Raw genomic sequence first — 13,401 nt, forward strand, 5'->3', positions numbered from 1 at the left:
GGGGGGACAGGAAGACTGAGAGGTAATGATCCAATTGCCAGACACACTGGGTCAGCCCGGGTCCCCAGGGAGCTGCCACTTCTTTTTGTTGACATTTAGGGAGCATGAGCTCACGTCACTCCAGCCTCTTGCAGCTGGGAGCAGAACTCAGAGGCACCTTGTCAACTGCCAGAGAGATGCTTAGAGGGTTAGGGGGGCAGTTCAGGCAAGAGGCAGACCCCGTGGGATTGCGCAAGGGCAGACACTCTCTGCGGCTCAATGGGCAGAAAATTATAGATGGAAACAGTGATGTAGGAGTAGAAGAGGAAAATAGAACAAATGAATGGAATTTTTTAAAAAATCTTCATTCACCAGCCAACTATATATATATATATATATATATATATATATATATATATATCCTGTTGTTGGTCGATTGCTTCGAGCAGGCACCAGTAACATCTCCTTCTTCCTAGCCCTGAGATTTAAAAAGAGCCACATAAGCCACATAATGCTCTTTTAGGGCTAGGGGAATGAGACCTATCATTGTTACTGGTATTTGGCATATTGAGTACGGCACGGGAAGTTTGCCAGACTCTGCTGTGCGGCACTCTCCATATATATATATATATATATATATATATATATATATTACATATATTATATATATGGGGGGGCATTTGACTTGCATACCACCAACCTCCTCCTTCTCAGAGATCCTGGCAAACTACAAGCTAACGAGAATTTCCCACCCACATGAAGAGCCTGGCAAGCTCCCCATGGCATATTCGATATGCCAAAAACAGTAACAACAAGTCTCACAATGGAGGCATTACTTTTAGGGGTACTGGTAAGATAGCACCGTGTGAAAGGCACTGCCTTGCATGCAGGTGGCCAGGTTACTATCACTAGCACCTTAAGCCTTAGCATGTCCAGTTTGGCCCCAAATCAAACAAACGAAAGCATCATCTTAAAAATGAAAATGAAGAATCACAATGTGTTTATGAAGGGTAGAGTTCAACAGCCTTTAAATATTTTTTTAATTTTATGGCTTGAAATTCTATGGCTTATAATCCTATTACTAGTTACTTCTCATGCACATAATTCCACCACACCCATCACTCGAGTACCCACCTCAGTCTCCCAAGGACCCCAGCACACCTCCCTTTCAGTCCTTCCCAGTTCAGCTGCACAAGTCAGTTCAGCTGCTCGCCCAGACCATCTCCTTGGTAGCTCTGTTCTCAGGCCTTCTCTGTGTGGCAGGAGGGTCACTAGTGACACACACAAGCAGGTCTGTGGCATCCTCATTCTACGCTGAGATTCCTCCTTCTGTGATGATCTCTCTCCGTGTAAGAATACCTAACTTTTAGTGAAAGACTGGAATAATTAATGGCCCTGCCATCAAATCCATATTTTGGAGAAAAGGAAGACACACTGGTGTTAGGGCTTTTCCTGCCTGTGTCAGGGATCACTGAGAAGGACCCTGTGACATGCTGGGGATCAAAGAGCGGTCAGTCACATGCGAGGCAAGCACCTTCCATGCACTACCGGCTCTCTCCCCGCCCCAAAGCTTATTTTAAAACCGCATCAGGGTTACATTTAATACCTGTATTTGGGGGCTGGAGCAATAGCACAGCGGGTAGGGCGTTTGCCTTGCACGCAGCCAACCTGGGTTCAGTCCCCAGCATCCCATATGATCCTCTGAGCACCACCAGGAGTAATTCCTGAGTGCATGAGCCAGGAGTAACCCCTGTGCATTGCCAGGTGACCCCCCCCACAAAAAAACAAAAAACCCCAAAAAAACTGTATTTGGCTTTATTCAGCAGACAGATCACAAAGGTGGTGCCATTTGATAGGGTGGGGCCTTCTCAGCTGTTCTAAAAAGATATTTGCTTCTCCTTGAGATTTTGGAGCTTCTCTCTTATCCTTCCAGAATCTGTCCAGCAACTCCTAGGGATCTCAGGGTTGCCCCCAGTTTAGTCTTGGTAGACCATCAGTTTAGCCCTGGGAGACCATGAGTGATGGAGAATGAACCAGGTTCCTCTGTATTCAAGGCCCCTTAATCCTGTCCTAGTCTTCTCACTCCTTCCTTTGTATTATTAACATTAGTCTCTCATTGCCTAATAGATTTTCTACACCCCATGAGGATTCTTGTTCTACAACCCGGGGTCACCTCTTCTGGAACTATAATCTAATCTCAGTATGGCACCAACTAATTGATTTGCACGAAATCAGCCCAGCTTTGCAAGCACAATAATTATAGCAAGGCAGTAGATCATTCTGTGTAAGGATGTGTTGTCCTATGATTCAATGCGTGTATGTCAGAGCAAAGTCAACAGCATGCACTCTCCTTCCAGTTCAATCTCCTCTGCTACTCTTGCCCATTTCTGACTAACGCAACGCTTTGTAGGTCACAGGGCGTTCAAAATCAGGCCATCATCATCATCTTGCTTTCTTCATGAACAAGTCCTCTGCGCTGAGGAGGTCTGGGATATTACCTCTGAGAGTGGTGTTGAGAGTTTAACAATATGACACAGAATTGGTCCAAGAATTTGAAAATACCTCAAAGGAGGTATTTTTCTGTAGAAAACACGATTCTATTCTTGTAAAGTTATTTTCATTTTCCCACTTTGGTGAAGGGGACCTCAGGAGTTAGAATAATACCATAAGGAAAGATACATCACCCTGAGACAGACAGGGGCTTCTGCACTGGTATTAATAGAAGGCGAAAAAATAATAATAATATAAAATACTAAAGGAGATCAGGCAGCCACTTCAGAGTGAAAGAAGTGGAGGAGAGTTGGGAAGGAAGTTGTGACCATCAGAAGTGTCATTGAACTTGACCCAGATTGAGACCAACTATGACTTAAAATTCTGGCAGTTGAGGGAAAAGTGCCAAGTTTAGGGACTTATCAGAGTCACATATTTTTGCAGGAATATATACAGATCCAGTTATTTGAACAAAGTAAGTCCCAGGATATCCACCCGTAACTAGGGGTCATTATGGAAAGTGTTCATACCTTGAAGACTTTAATCAGTTTATTTTATTGAAGATTGACTTTTAGGGGTATGTGGCAAGTAGTTTTTTTTTTTTGCTTTTTGGGCTACACCCGGCGATGCACAGGGGTTACTCCTGGCTCTGCACTCAGGAATTACTCCTGGTGGTGCTCAGGGGACCATATGGGATGTTGGGAACCGAATCCAGGTTGACTGCATGCAAGGAAAATGCCCTACCTGCTGTGCTATCTCTCCAGCCCCCTTGGCAAGTAGTTTTTGAATAAACAAGGCATGAACATAAATTATTCTTATGTCAAGATTATTCTAAACTCTTAATAATAAGAGGTAATGGCCAGGTTCAGTATGGGAGGAAGAAAAATCTCCCCCGTGTCTCCAAGATACAAGGAAACAAATTTGTTTTATCGTTCCCCACATGAAATATGCAGAAGATGTGGAAAATGCTTTTCACACATTCGGACTCAAAACTCCTGGGCAAAATACCATCTTCCTTGTGTTTTGGGCAGTCAAGTATACAAGGAGACTTGGCAAATAATACCAGAAAATGAAAGGAAAGCTATTCTGTTTGTGTGGCAGAGAGATAACCAAATATGCATAAAAGAAGAACATGGCCAATGCCTCATCACACAAGAACGTTCTTTGTCAACCTCAAATTGACTTTACTTATTTTTTTTCTCATTCTGAGAAGAGAGGAAAGTAAAAATGCTGTGATTAAGGACTCAGCAGTGGGTGGTGGATAAATAACATCCAGAAGGATCTACTAATGATGGTGTCTTAAAATAAATAATGGCAATTTTTTGTTGGCCAGAAGCCATGCCCTATAATTTATTACATTCTAGCCAAACACTGTGCGGCATGATTCATTAAGAGTGGTAAGAATGAGAGGCCACGCCCGGAAGTATTCATGCTGAACAGTTAAGCCAACGCTAATTATCAGACAGAAAAATCACAGTGCATGTCCCCTTCACCTCTGCTTGAAGCCAGGAACCAAGTTCAAGCCTTATGTCACTCCTTGTAATTGGAGGAAGCAGAAGGTGACACACTCAACATTCACTCTAGAAAACATATTTTTCAAAATAAGTCTTATGATAAGCACCACTTCTGATCGGTCACTCTGAGATGTGATGCTTTTTTGTAACTTGGTTTTTAAATTTTATTCAACACATTAATTCAACCTGTAAAAATAATCTTGACTAATAAATTTTATTATATTAAGTTTTTATAAAGATGCTATGTGAACAAGAGGTTAAATATGAAGGGTATATATGATTATTTGTCCCAGGTTTCCTAATGAGGTAGATCCAAATGTCACTGTTTAATATTGAAACCTCGAAGCAGCTTTAAATTCTAAAATAAAATCATGGTGTCCCTCACGCCCTCCCAGAAGTGCTCTACTTAGTGTAGGATCAGGGATAAGACCTGATCACAACCTGTTGAGACCCTAAAACCAAAATAAATAAATACAGAGTATAATGAAATCACTCTCTCAGCTAGTGTAATATTTAATCAAATGACTCTACTAATTTTCTCACTGTGCCCAAATTAACAGATAATCAATATAGACATGTCTAAGAACATTACATGAATGAAATAATATTGTTAGCACCTTTGTTACATTTATAAAAAATGCCATTTAATGGAATTTATTTAAGAACTGAGTGGTGAAAGTAGGAAAAGGGATCTGCATGATAGCTTTTCAGTATCTGCATTGCAAACCGTAATGCACAAAAGGAGAGAGAGAGAGAGAGAGAGAGAGAGAGAGAGAGAGAGATGGAGAGAGAAGAAAAGAAGGAAGGGGCTTGGGTGGGGGGGAGAGGGAAACTGGGGACATTCATGGCGAGAAATGTACACCTGTGAAGGGACAGGTGTTGGAACATTATATGACTGAAACCTTTTATATGTGCATCTCATTGTGATTCAATACTATTTTCTAAGTGGAATTCATCTTTCAAACTTCTATTTTTGGTAGAAGGAGTCCCTAAGCCTTGCACAGGGGTGCCTGGGGACAGGCAGAGACGCTCTGCTTGACTCAGCTGCCCGTTCATCCGGATGCTTGGACTCAGCAACATGGCACTGTTCAGGGATGCTGGCTTTGATCCTTGGGATCGCCAAGGCTGCATCTGGTTATGTTCTGGGTTCATATGGTACCAGGGATTATACTGGGGCCTCGGGGTCACAAGGTATATATCCCTGTCTTTTATCTCCTAGGCCCCAAAGGTATGGACTTTTAGAATTACTTCAGCATAAGCAGAGCTAATGTGTACCTTTTCTATTCGATTTGTTTTCTAAGAACTGGTCAAAGTATCCTGACCTGTCTTACCAAGAATCCTCTTATCTCTTTCTGTATAAGTGTTACCGCTCTTTTAAGATTTGTCTAGCAGGTTTTCTGGTTGCCACCAGAAAGCACCCACCCCTACCCTCCAAAATTCTGTATACAGATTGTATGTTCCTGAAAAACAGAGTTTGCTCTTAGATGTGGCATCTCAAATATAAGTGACAATTTTTATTACTGCAAGTGTCCTGTGTCTTCTCCAAAGAACTTATATTGGGATTTATATTGAAATGTTGATATATTAAAAGACAACAAATTTATAATAGAATTAAAATCACTCTTCCCACTCACCTGAGACTGAGGATCAGTCTTCTTGGACAATTGCAGCTTGATTTTTCAGACCAGAATAATTTTTAAAAGTCATTCGCTTAATCAAAAATTTTCACTTTGGGGCCCAGGTGGGTCCAAGTAACATGATATTACATAATGAACAAAAGCAGGAACAGAAAATGCCAAACCACCATTTAATTTTTGCCTATCTGGATGCTTGGGAACAGGTTAAGAACATGGCTTAGCATGGTTCATACAAGTGAAAATGCTCACTCACAGCTTTAGTTTAACAGAAAGTATCTATACGGTCCTTGTCACTTTTAGGGAACTGAAGAAAAAACTCTTAGTTGTTTAAATTACAAGGGAGAATATCTAATTTTCTAATTCAGCATCATATATATAAGATGACAGTGATCTTTAGTTGATAGAGTTTGGCATCTTTTTAAAGAATCCACAGCTAGAATGAGGTAACATTAGGAAGCAAAAAAAAATACATCCACAATTCAGTGCATATTCATATTTGGCAAAATAATGGACTGTAGGGTCATCAATAATGTGAAATGGAGTTTGTCCTAGGTATGCAAAGATAGGTGAACTTATGCATGTCAATCATGAATATATACAGAGCAATAAAAAGGACAAATTTCATGTGATGAAAACCTAGATACTGGCAAAGCATCCAATAAGATTCATTTGACAAAATTCAATGGTAACAAAACTCTCAGATAACAGGAATAGGAAGGACAAACCTCAATATACCAATTCCATATGTTATTACCCCACATACACTACCACAGTCAAGGGCACAGAATGGTCCTGATTTCTTTAAAATCAGGAATGAAGGTTGAGGAGGCAGTGCAACAGGTAAGGGGCTTGACTTGTATCAAGTTGACAGGGTTTGATCCCTGACATTCCACATGGTCCCCCGAGCCATGCCACAAATGATCCGTGAGTGCAGAACCAGGAGTAAGTGCTGGTACACAGGTACACAGGCCCCCAAACCAAAAATGAAATAAATACAACCAGAAATGAGACAAAGATAACCACTATCAGAACCCCTGTTTTATATTGTTTTAGAGGTTTCAGGCAAAAAGAAGGCTTAGAAATAGCACAAAAAAAAGGAAAACAAGGGGTAAGTGCCATTATTTATAGGCAATATTAAAACCCCAAGGATTCCATCAAAAAGTGAAACAATTTATTGGTATAGGTAATAATCTGCTGAGAAAATACATATACAAAATTCTGTTGTATTCCTACAATCAAAATGTGAATAATAAGAAGAAATTAAGAATGCTACACCAGGGACTGGAGAGATAGTACAGCAGGTAGGGTGCTTGCCTTGCACATGGCTGACCTGGGTTCCATCCCCACTACCCCATGAGGCCCCAAAGCACTTCCAGGAGTGATCCCTTACTGCAGATCCAGGAATAAACTCTGAACATGGTAGTGATCTAGTAGTCCTCGTAACACAGAAACATTTAAACAAAAGTTACGTACACCCCAACATTTATTGCGATACTGCTCACAATAGGTAAAATATGTTATCAACTGAAGTATTTATCCACAGAATATGAACTAAAAGGTTGTGGTACTGTATACAGTGGAGTGCTATTCAGCAATGAAAAAGCTGAAAATTTCCATCTACAGGGAAATGTAAGGATTTTTAGGAAATTATGTAAAATGATAAATAAGAAGGAAAAAGAGGAACATTGTTTTATTTTAACCAGGTGTGAAACATAAGGATATAAAAATGATGGTCTGAGACAGAGAGGTAGGATAGGTGTGATACAGTAATGATACTAAGGTAGTAAGTGGCAGATTCTGTTTCTATCCTCAGCACTGCGTGTTGTTCCCCAAGAATCTTCATGAGTCAGCCCCAAGCAAATGGATGTGGCTAAAAAGCAAAAAAAAGATGAAATATAAAATTATATAAAATTAATCAAATGAAGCAATATTAAATGACAAGCCAGAGGATATTGATAAGAGATCAAGATTCCTGAAGAGAAAGACGTGGGAGAACAAATAATATTGGGAAAGAGCATAATATAAAATAAAATGAATTATTATTTAGATCCAGTTTAGAGACAAAGACAAATTCCTAGATAGACATCTTAAGAAATTTGTTGAGAATTATAGGCCAAAATTCTTTACAAATTAGACTACTTTAAAATCAAGTTAATCATTCAAATGGTAAATATTGCTGTATGATATTGCATTTTTCATTTTATTTTAGACTGTCATAAATGCTAAACAAGATAAAAATGTTTATATTATTGTTCCATGTGTTAAATATCATAAACATACAAAGGATTTTACGCACAGACTATCAGCAATTAATTATATTCAAAAGAAATAAGTTACAAAAAATTCTACAATAATTTTGAAATAACTATTTTCCAACAGGTCTTTTTTATTGTAGAACCTGTTCTGGAGCATGAAAAAAAAATCACTGAAAAATTAACAGCTACCAAAAATATCTTGATTCTTTTGTTAACTGCCTACTTAAAATATAACAGACTATTTACAAATACTTCAAAGAAAGAAATTATATGTTCTAGATAACATTTCTCCTGTTGTTGAATTTTTTTGCTATCTTCTGGGGAATCACTGAGTCCTATTTAAAGGACTTAATTATAACGTGTGTTCTTGTAATCCTTTAAAAAGGAATGCTTAAGTTTTACTTTAAGATTTCAGAGAAATGCTCAAATAGTAAGATTGGTCCGTAAGCTTAATAGAGTCTAAAGATGGAAGGTCAAGTTTCTCACTCACTTTTGTATCCCATTAACCACACGTGGACAAAATATAAAGGGCAGATGATCAAAGGGGTAAACTGTGCACTTGTTCCACATTTGATGCTCAAGGTCCACATAACTGCTGATAGTAACTGAGAATCACTAAAAAATATTCAGATTTTATAAACACTTCATATGGTTGGCCTTTGTGTTTCTTGCACTGCTGACAGATATGATCTTTGAAAAGAATTATATCGTGAGACAAGATGTTCATTTCACTATAATCTTTTTCAGAGGTCATATCAGAGTTCATTCTTACATGCTAACTTTAAAATGTTGATTTTTACATGCTAACTTTAAAATGTTCATTTTTACATGCTAATTTTAAAATGACTATTTGATGTACAAGTAGGTCATTGGAAATTCAGTTGGATAAAATAGCCTAGACTTTAGTGCGAAAGGTCATAATGTCATGATTTGAAAGATGTTCAGCATATTAATTAGCAATGATCTTTAAAAATAGAGTAACTTACTTATTTTGTTAAAGTTTATGTATAGTTTATTTTTGTTATAGTTTATTTTGTTATAGTTTAAACCTATAAACTAAAAATGCAGGAGGCTTATCCGCATCTTGAATCATTTGCATGTGGTTTTATTCTATAATTTCCACAATACTTAGATTTCAAGTGGGTTTCTCTCCCCCTCTGCCTCTGTCTCTGTCTGTCTGTCTGTCTGTCTGTCTCTCTCTCTCTCTCTCTCTCTCTCTCTCTCACACACACACACACACACACACACACATCTTGTTTTGGTGTGTGGGAAACTATGAAAGACTCCTAAAAATAAAAATCTCTTTCTTCCAACATGACACTACAGAAATTTAACTACTGTAAGTTTGAATTAACTATATTTTTATTTCCCCACAAATCACTTAATCACTTAATCACTTAACTTCCCCTTAGTCGTCGACTTGCTCGAGCGGGCGCCAGTAACGTCTCCATTTGTCCCTGTTGCGTGCTAGTGTAGCCCAATGGCATCTGTTCGCTCCGGGAACATGAAGGGCCTCAAACCGATCGTTCATGATCTTGACGAAGAAGTCTGACCATCTGGTACGTGGGCAGCCACGCGGTCTTTTGACATCCCGTGGAATCCAGTCAGTAACAGCTCTAGTCCAGCGGTCATCTTTAAATCTCATTACGTGACCAGCCCATCTGATTTTTGACACCTTGGCAAATGAGACAGCGTCCCTGATCCTTGATCGTCAACGGATGTCAGAACTCCGGATTCTTTCTCTCATTTGAGTGAAACGTGATATTCCAAGCATAGCTCTTTCTATTCTTCTTTGGGAGACCTGAATAGCGTTCTCATCTTGTTTGCGTAGGGCCCAGGTCTCTGAGGCATATGTTAATGCAGGAAGAACAGTGGAATCAAAGAGATGTGCCCGGAGCCGGAGGTTCTTCGTCCTCTTAGCTATTTCTTCGACATTCTTGAAGGCGTTCCAAGCCGCTCTCTTCCTCGTGCGCAGCTCTGGTGCCAGGTCATTTGTCATGTTGACCTCTCGACCTAGGTACACATAGCTGTTGCATTCGGAGATGGTCGATCCATTGAGAGTGAATGGGGCGTCAGGAATGAGGCTGTTTCTCATAAATATTGTCTTTGTAAGATTCAGCTGTAGTCCTACCTTTCCAAACTCACGGTCAAAGTCGGCCAGCATTTGTGCTGCTTGGCTGATGTTTGGTGTTATTAAAACAATGTCATCAGCAAAGCGGAGGTGGTGTAGTTGCCGACCATCTATCTTCACTCCCATTCCTTCCCATTCCAGTCATCGCATGATGTTCTCGAGGGTGTCACTGAAGAGTTTCGGTGAAATGGTATCACCCTGCCGCACCCCTCGCTTGACATCAACGATCACTTCTTTGTAGAATGGTGAGATCCTGGTAGTGAATCCGCAATAGAGCTCACGGAGGATCTTGATGTATTGGGCTTGAATGCCCTGATTGGCTAGGGCTTCAGTGACCGCTTCCATCTCAACAGAATCAAAGGTCTTCTTTAAATCAATGAACGTTAAACAGAGCGGCATCTTGAACTCCCGAGAAACCTCAATGAGCTTGGTTATCGTGTGGATATGGTCAATGGTGCTGAATCCTTTGCCGCTTGCTCACATGGTTGTCCTTCATCTAGTGTTCTGCCAATCCTATTTAGGATGACTCGAGTGAACAACTTGTAGATGACAGACAATAGGCAGATCTGGCGATACTTGCCAATGTCATGGATGTCTCCCTTCTTGAACAGTAGTATGGTCCTGCTGGTTTTCCATTGGGACGGAACCTTGCATTCAGACAGGTAGCGAGTGAAGAGCCGAGCCAGTGTATTGATGAGTACTGATGGCAGGTTCTTCAGGTGTTCAGGTCTGACCTTGTCTGGGCCGGGTGCTGTTTGTTTCTTTACCAACGAAATGGCGTGTCAGATTTCGGAAGAGAGAACGTTGGGAACGACATATCCATCCTGTAGAATTTGGTATGTCGGCAAGTGGACATGGCTATCGAAGAGATTTGAGTAGAAGTCATGGATAATCTTCTCCATTGCCGTTCGGGAGGATGTGATGGATCCATCAGGATGTCGGAGGGCAGTCATCTTGGTCTTATAGTTGGCGAAGGACAGGCGGGCATTACGAATACTTTTCCCGGCTTCTGCCGCATCTACCAGTACTTCTGCTCTTCTCTCTTTGAGGTCTTCCTTGATCGCATCTCTGCACTGCTTTGCAAGTTCGGACGTTAGCTTGCGGTTGCCTGAGGCATGCGCCAAACCACGCTGGCGAATTAGCTGAAGAGTTTTCGAAGACAGGCGTTTTTTTGTGGCTGTCTCTCTCTTGGCGTTCCTCGCACATTCATGGAGGTGCTGAACCAGTCGATCGTATTCCTCGTCAATGTTGTCAACAATGACATCTTCCCATGTTGCCGCAATAGTACCAAAGAGTTCCCAGTTGGTGGTCGTTCTGGGAGTCCTCTTTTTGAACTTTGCAGCCCTTTCTCCCTGCTCTGTGAAGTAGAATTTTGCACGAAGGAGACGGTGGTCCAATCCTGTTCGAAATTTTGGGACAACAGCAACATCAGTCAGGCAAAACCGTCGATTGAATATGATGTGGTCTATTTTGTTGTGGAATCGTCCACCGCGAGACTCCCATGTCCATCGTTTAGATTCTGCCTTCTGGAACTGTGAGTTACCATGGATGGTCCCGGTCGACATGATGAACTCAGACAGTCTCTCACCCTGTTCGTTCCATTCTAGGCCATGGGTCCCGATGTGAAGTTCTTCAGCTGATCTTCTCGGTCCTATCTTGGCATTAAAATCACCCACAATGATCTTGTAGACGGTGTGGTCTTCTTTATAGAACTTCTCTAGTTCCATGTAGAACTTCTCGATTTCTCTTTCATCATAATGAGATGTTGGTGCATAGAAAATGAAGATAGAAACTGCAGGCAGTGAGCCACATCTATTCAAATGTAAACGTCCGATTTGGGTTGTTAGGCATTCGAATGAATCAATGCTCTTGGCCAAGTTTGTGTTGACAAGGACACCGATGCCTCCAACACCTCTTTTATCGCATGTTCTGAGGAACAATTCTTCTCCAGTGTCAAAAACGGCATGGTGAGATTCGTGCCTTCTTGTCTCGGTCAGACCAACGATGTCATATTTGATCATTCGCGCTTGTACCATCCTGTCCTGGATGGATGCATCTGATGCTAGCGTAAGTGCATTGAAAGTACAGATGATCATTTTTGTCTTCCTTCGTTGTGGCAGCCTAGGTCGACCTTGAGATTTTGTCGGCCTCTCCTTTCTCATCCTTCTCAGTGCTGCCATGTCGGTGAAGGCTTCAGGGTCAGGTGAATGAGACCAGTTGTAGTTACTGGTTTTGGCATATCGAATACACAGCGGATAGCTTGCCAGGCTCTTCCGTGCGGGCGGAATACTCTCGGTAGCTTGCCAGTCTTTCTGAGAGGGATAGAGGCTTTAAAACAAACAAATATTTGTTTTTTGACTCTTGCTTGCTAGGAAGAAATTCAGAACTGGACCTCATCTACAAATAAACTTAATCATAGATTTTTTTAAAATAAGATAATAATATCAACTCAGACTGTGTCCAGTCTTACCTGCATATACCTAACCTCATATAATTAAAATGAGTTTCAATTGTAACAGAGTTACTATTTCTATTATACTGTATACAAAGAACTCTTCTATGTATATGTATGTCTTTTGTGTAATCACTCAGCCACCAAAAGTTTTGATTTGTATGAGAACTTGCTTATATTGTCTACAGTGATGTTTGTTTGTTTTGTTTTGTTTTTCTTGGTTTTATTTGTTTTTGTTTTTTGTGCTTCCAGAGATAGAACCCAGATTCCATAAGTTTTTGCTTGGATTTGGCTTAGTTTTTTTTTGCTCTATTAATAATTTGACCTAAGCTAATTTTCTCTTAGTCTCTCAAATGCTACCCATAATATTAAAAACCATTGTACACAAATATAAATTTGAATTAGCGGCTTTAAATTTATACTTCCTCCGTTTCTTAGCTAAATAAATTTATTTTATAATTAATCTTGGTAAATGTGATTCTGAAATAAAACTTCCTATTGTTTTTGCTCAAATCTTTTTCACCTTCTTTAGTGTAACTGTTTATACAATTTACAACTATAGTGTTGATATTTATTGAATCAGATAAAATTTCATTTCTTCTTCATCAATAGAACTTCCTCACAAAGAAATCTACTCATGATTTATGAAGAGTCTTTAAATTTAAAACATTTAAATTCATCTCTTTAGAAATATTAATGTTAGCTGGAGCGATAGCACAGCGGGTAGGGCGTTCGCCTTACAAGCGGCCAACATGGCCGACCCGAGTTCGATTCCTCCGCCCCTCTCGGAGAGCCCGGCAAGCTACCGAGAGTATCCGATATGCCAGACACAGTAACAACAAAGTCTCCAATGGAGACATTACTGGGCCCGCTCGAGCAAATTGACGATCAACGGGAGGGCCTTTACCTTTACCTTTACTATGTAAGTGTCATAATTTGCAAA

The 13,401-nt window shown here is 40.2% G+C and overlaps 1 non-coding gene across 1 annotated transcript; it reads left to right on the forward strand.

Moving 5' to 3' along the window:
- The first annotated feature begins 5,341 nt into the window (after positions 1-5,341).
- Positions 5,342-5,405, forward strand: LOC130039658 (U7 small nuclear RNA). The gene has a single exon (XR_008794939.1). It is a non-coding gene; the product is annotated as a U7 small nuclear RNA (small nuclear RNA).
- Positions 5,406-13,401: the final 7,996 nt, after the last annotated feature.

The sequence above is a fragment of the Sorex fumeus genome, unplaced genomic scaffold (genome assembly GCF_029834395.1).
Source record: "Sorex fumeus unplaced genomic scaffold, SorFum_2.1 ptg000092l, whole genome shotgun sequence".
NCBI lineage: Eukaryota > Metazoa > Chordata > Mammalia > Eulipotyphla > Soricidae > Sorex > Sorex fumeus.